Source organism: Carcharodon carcharias, chromosome 30, assembly GCF_017639515.1.
Source record: "Carcharodon carcharias isolate sCarCar2 chromosome 30, sCarCar2.pri, whole genome shotgun sequence".
In the NCBI taxonomy this organism is placed as follows: Eukaryota; Metazoa; Chordata; class Chondrichthyes; order Lamniformes; family Lamnidae; genus Carcharodon; species Carcharodon carcharias.
In genome coordinates, this window is record NC_054496.1 from 3,897,102 (window position 1) to 3,903,101 (window position 6,000).

Here is a 6,000-nt window from a genome sequence, read left to right on the forward strand (position 1 = left end):
TAGAGGCAGGTTAATGATTGGGATGGAGACCAACATTACAAATGGGATATTTATACACTGAAAGATATACAACTGAAGGAATTTGTCTTTCTAATTACTGTCCAACCAACTGTGATTGTCCAGCATTTCCTAATCTGTTAGTATCATTCCTGGATTGGGAATTCACCAGAGAAATGTGATCCATATGGTGAGTGCCTCTATATTGTCTATAAACAATGGTAATGCTACCAGTTTCTTCCACTCAGTAAATTAGGATCGAAAACAAAAACAGAATTACCTGGAAAAACTCAGCAGGTCTGGCAGCATCGGCAGAGAAGAAAAGAGTTGACCCTTCAACAGAACACGAGGACTCGAAATGTCAACTCTTTTCTTCTCCGCCGATGCTGCCAGACCTGCTGAGTTTTTCCAGGTAATTCTGTTTTTGTTTTGGAATTCCAGCATCCGCAGTTTTTTGTTTTTATTAAATTAGGATCAAAGTTCTTTCTCAATATACCATATATGTGTTGATGTTAGGTCAAGGTACCAAGTGTATAGAGCAAAGGGCAGTAAATGGAGTTCAGCTACAGATTAACCATACTAAATGGCAGAACTAAGAACAAGCTTGAGAGGTGGAAAAACCTGCTCCTGTTTCGAAATACAAAATCCTGTGGATGCTGGAAATCTGAAATAAAAAACAGAAAGTGTTGGAAAAACTCAGCAGGTCTGGCAGCATCTGTGGGGGGAGAAACAGAGTTAATGTTTCAAGTCCAAAATGTTTCCTCTTCAGAACTGGTTTGCTCCCGATTCCTATATGGGATTCTGAAGTTACCATTAACATGGAAGAGAATGCTCATCACTTTCCATGAGCTCTGCTGTAATATAACCAGTTTTATAAACCAAATGAAAAATACCCTACTGGTAATGTTGGGCAGGGTGCATATTCCTGACATTATTTATAGATTTATTCCTATATCCCAGATCTCCTCTGTTTTTCAGCTTCTACTTTGTCCTCTCCTGTAGGCTAATGTCTTCGGACTTTGAATGAATGGATCATTCAAACACAAGTTCAGATAGTTCTTGCTGCTCCATGTGGCTGCTGCAGATTCATAGTTTGTTAGTTACAGTGAATAAAACTCAGGTGTGTCCAAGCTAGTGACGGTGCCAATCGGAGGTGTATCCTGCTTGTTTGTGCATGTGTGGACAGCGTGCGGCTTTGTAAGTGAAGGATTCCACCCTCTCAGAGATGGAGCAAGATACAGAACTGAGCATAATTAGCCTACAACAGAAATACTGCCAGAATCCCAGTTTCCTCTTACAGAGAGCACATGGGCTGAGTGGCTCGAGTATTACTGTAACAATATCTTGAGAGAGTGATCCCTCCTGTCCCAGTATAAACATTGATTTTAAAAAAAATTAAATGGATGTAAGGAGTCTCAGCCTTTCGCTGAACAAGAAAGCTGAAACTTTGTAAATCAGCAAGTCCAACAGAAAACTCTGAGGTGGGAGGAAACGTTAGTCAGGAGAAGCCCTCAAGCAAGAGGAATTTACATATGGAAAAGTGTATTTGAATCCTAACTCCCAATGTGGAAGGGGGAGGGGTAGTTTCACCCCAGCTGCATGCACTTTGTTCACAGATGTAAGAACGATTTCATACTCTGTGGTGAAATGCATCATTAATGAAATATGCAGGCTCTCAGGCCATCCCCAATCTGTGCTGATCCCAATCAGAGATGTTGCACTTGGTCAGATTGTCTGTTGCTTGGTTAGGGAGAGCATAAAATCAGACCAAGAAGTGTAAGAGGCGACTTGATTGAAACATATAAGATCCAGAGGGGTCTTTACAGGGTGGATGTGGAGAGGATGTTTCCTCTTGTGGGAGACTCTAGGGGTGACTGTTTAAAAATAAGGGGTCGCCCATTTAAAACAGAGATGAGGTGAAATGTTTTCACTCAGAGGGCTGTGAGTCTTTGGAACTCTCTTCCTGAAAAGTTGGTGAAAGCAGAGTCTTTGAATATTTTTAAGGTAGATTCTTGTTAAGTAAAGGAGTGATAGGTTATCGAGAGTAGGCGGGATGCAGATTTGAGGTTACCATCAGATCAGCTGTGATCTTATTAAATGGCGGAGTGGGCTTGAGGGGCCAGATGGCCTACTCCTGCCCCTTGTTCATATGTTCATCTGTAATTGTTGTTCCTGATCACTGATCCAGTTGCTGTAGAGTGTGTTGTCATTTGGAATTAAGAATCACCACTGTGTGAGATACTAGAGTACTGCCTGTGTGAGGTGTCTGTGTGAGATACTGGAGTACTGTCTGTTTGTGAGGTCCTAGAATACTGTCTGTGTGGGGTACTAGAGTACTGTCTTGTGTGAGGTGTCTGTGTGAGGTTCTAGAGTACTGTCTGTGTGAGGTACTACAGTACTGTCTGTGTGATATATTAGAGTACTGTCTATGTGCAACGTCTGTGTGAGGCACTAGATTACTGCTTATGTGAGGTACTAGAGGTCTGTATGAGGTTTCTGTCTGAGGTTCTAGAGTACTGTCTGTGTGAGGTGCTAGAGTAAGCTGTGTGTGCGTGGTACTAGAGTACTGTCTGTGTGAGGTGTCTGTGTGAGACACTAGAGTAGTGTCTGTGTGAGGCACTAGAGTACTGTCTGTGTGAGGTGCTAGAGTAAGCTGTGTGTGTGGTACTAGAGTACTGTTTGCAAGGGACAGAGGAAGGTGAAAAATTGGGAAATAAACAATAAGGTATAAGAAATTTGTGGACAGTTTGATCCTATATTATGAACAGTTGTGCATTTTCTGCATTCCTCAAAGCACTGAGTGGTAAACTCTTGTTCCTCATCTGTAGATCCCTTATCAATCCTACTCCTTCATTTTTATCTTATCACGGGTGATCAATGTCTGAGATTCCACAGCAACAATATTTCTATCTAATTACATCAGTCTCCACCAGTTAGTGTATTATATCCTGTTCACAGACTAGTTCTCTCACTGTTCCTACAGTCCACAACACAGTCAAAGATGATCCACAATAGCAACTGGGTGACACATGACAACGTGAAATCTTGTACACACTGAAGGTTCAGCCAACATCAAGCTGCCTGTAACTTACTTTGACTGATGGTGCTCTGACCAGTGATCTTAGTGAGGCAGCATCAGCCAGCAGGAGCTGTGTGTACGAGAGCAGCAAAAGGTCTCTTACAGCCTAAGAAAGCTCATGCCAAGGATACATCAAAGTTAATGGAACAATTCACTATGAGCATGTTGTACTGAATCAGGGAAGATTTCCTGCATTATTTATAGTAAAGTTGTAAACCATTACTTTATGCTTTTATCCATGAAGTTACTACAATGACCCTTGTTACATTGGCCTTCTATCCAGCTTCACCTGCTCCACCGCCCTTAAACCGTATAAATTTCATCACATTTTTACATCTCTTTAGCTCTGAAGAAGAGTCATACAGACTTGAAACATTAACTCTGTTTTTTTCACTCCACAGATGCTGTTGGACCTGCTGAGGTTTTCCAGCATTTTGTGCTTTTGTTTGAGTTAAAGCTGTGTTGATATTCTTCATGCTGATGGAACAAGCATTGTGATTTCTGCAAAGTTGGATTTGTTCTCACGCACAAAGAACTGATGAATCAACCAGAATACACCTATGGAGTGCAGTGACATTTGATGAGATACTGGCAGATGCTGAACATGTTGAGGTCTGTAATATTTTGTCAGTGATGCTGTGCAATTTACATGCCTCTTTCATGCTGATTGGCATCGCTGACAACCAGTGAGAAACTCAAAGTCCTGAGAAGACTCTGCATAATTCTCTTGGCCCTGAAATGACAGAACCCTTGTGTTTTGGCTTGATGAATAACTCACAGTCTGTGTTATAATGTACTGTTTGTGGCAGCAGTTGGTTCACTATCCGCTTCATGATACATATCCACTGAATCAGGAACAAGTGAGTCTTAACTACAAAGGGTGGTGAGAAAAACGGATTTAATGCTTCAACAGCTATAACATGGTAGGAATGTCAAATTGTACACACACACAGAAAGTGAAACTTCTGTATCTCTGAGATTATGAATGTCTTAAAACGATGAGGCACATTCCTGTCAGTTATAACTAATTATTTTGCACTGTAAATATTAAAGTGACAACATTTGATCCTTGAGTAGAACATGACGACTTTTTTCACAAAATAAAACATTCACAGGCACCACCTTACAAAAGGAATACTTTAGAGTATCTGTTTCATATTTTCCAATATCTCATGCAGCCACATGATGCCATTATATACAGGACATTCAACAGGACAGTAATAAAATCAATGTTACTGCATGCAATCTAGCATTGTCAATTGCTGGCCATTATTCTGTACCACCTGTCATGATGCAATCATACAGAGAATAGTGTGAAATTAAAATTATGCTCTTAAAGATTTAAAAGCTAGGATTTTAGTGTGGGCAGTTTATAAAACCTAACTGCATTAAGATAAGCTTCTATAAGGCAGCAAAACAATTTGCCAATGTGGAAAAACATGACTGTCCTTTTGGGTTCAGTAAAATAGTGGTTTTTGTCCTGGCCTAGCAACCTGAACGCTATGAATCAAACTCTCACTCAGGTGTAACACAGTTACATCAAGAAGGCCCATCACTACTCTCAGCCCCTCTAAAGATGAACAATAAATGGAGGTATGCCAGGGTTCCCTACGTGCAGAAAAATACATAAATAAACCCAGCAGGTGGGCTAGTCATTTAAATATTATAACAAGGCTGTGTGCCTCTGATTTAAACTATTTTCTAGGTTTAACTCTAGCTGGGCCTCAGAAAACCCAGAGGCTGAAGGGAGGTAAGGATTACTTTCATGGAAAAAGTGCTTTTAGAGCACTGCTTGTGGATCAAGAGGACTGGGAGTACCTCTCCCAGCCCACAAAGCTTATTCTTCTTTCCATCAGACCCCCATCGGAATCATCGACCACTGGCTCCCTGCCCAAGATCATGACCACCCAATCCCTACCACATTACCACTAACCCAGCTAAAGCCTTTCGACTTGTCATAGAGTCATAGAGGTCTACAGCACAGAAAAAGGCCCTTCAGTCCATCGAGTCTGCGCTGGTCAAACAAGTACCTAACTATTCTAATCCCATTTTCCAGCACTAGGCCCATAACCTTGTATGCCAAGGCATCGCAATTGCTCATCCAAATACTTCTTAAATGTTATGAGGGTTTCTGCCTCTACCACTCTTTCAGGCAGTGAGTTCCAGATTCCACCATCCTCTGGGTGTAAACATTCTTCCTCACATCCCCTCTAAACCTCCTGCCCCTTACCTTAAATCTATGTCCCCTGGTTATTGATCCCTCCACCAAGGGGAAAAGTTCCTTCCTGTCTGCCCTATCTATGCTTCTCATAATTTTATACACCTCAATCATGTCCCCCCTCAATCTCCTCTGCTCCGGGGAAAATAACCCCAGTCTATCCAATCTCTCCTCATAACTAAAACTCTCCAGCCCAAGTAACATCCTGGTAAATCTCCTCTGCACTCTCTCTGGTGCAATCATATCCTTCCTAAAAGGTGGATTCCAGAACTGCACGCAATACTCTAGCTGTGGCCTAACCAGCTAATCAACTTCTCCCTTTCTAATGGAAAAAAATATCACTTGGCATTCATTGTCTCTACAGGGAAAAGAGTAAAGGTAAATTGGAGAAGAGTAAAAGTAATCTGTAATTTAAAAAAAAAAATCATTCATGGGATGTCGGCTTCACTGGCTGGGCCATCATTTATTACCCATCCCTAATTGCCCTTGAGAAAGCTGTGGTGAGCTGCCTTCTTGAACCACTGCAGTCTATGTGTTGTAAGTACACCCACAGTGCTGTTAGGAAAGGAGTTCCAGGGTTTTGACCCAGTGACAGTGAAGGAACGGCGATATATTTCCAAGTCAGGATGGTGAGTGACTTGGAGGGGAACTTCCAGGTGGTGGTGTTCCCATCTATCTGCTGCCCTTCTCCCTCTAGATGGTAGTG

General features: G+C 41.7%; 1 long non-coding RNA gene across 1 annotated transcript in view; it reads left to right on the plus strand.

Moving 5' to 3' along the window:
• The window catches only part of LOC121271308, a 166,120-nt gene extending 161,978 nt beyond the window's left edge, over positions 1–4,142 (plus strand). Inside the window, exon 3 of the long non-coding RNA XR_005941703.1 lies at positions 3,478–4,142. This is a non-coding gene — a long non-coding RNA (uncharacterized LOC121271308). The remainder of the gene's footprint in view (positions 1–3,477) is intronic.
• The last annotated feature ends 1,858 nt before the right edge of the window (positions 4,143–6,000 follow it).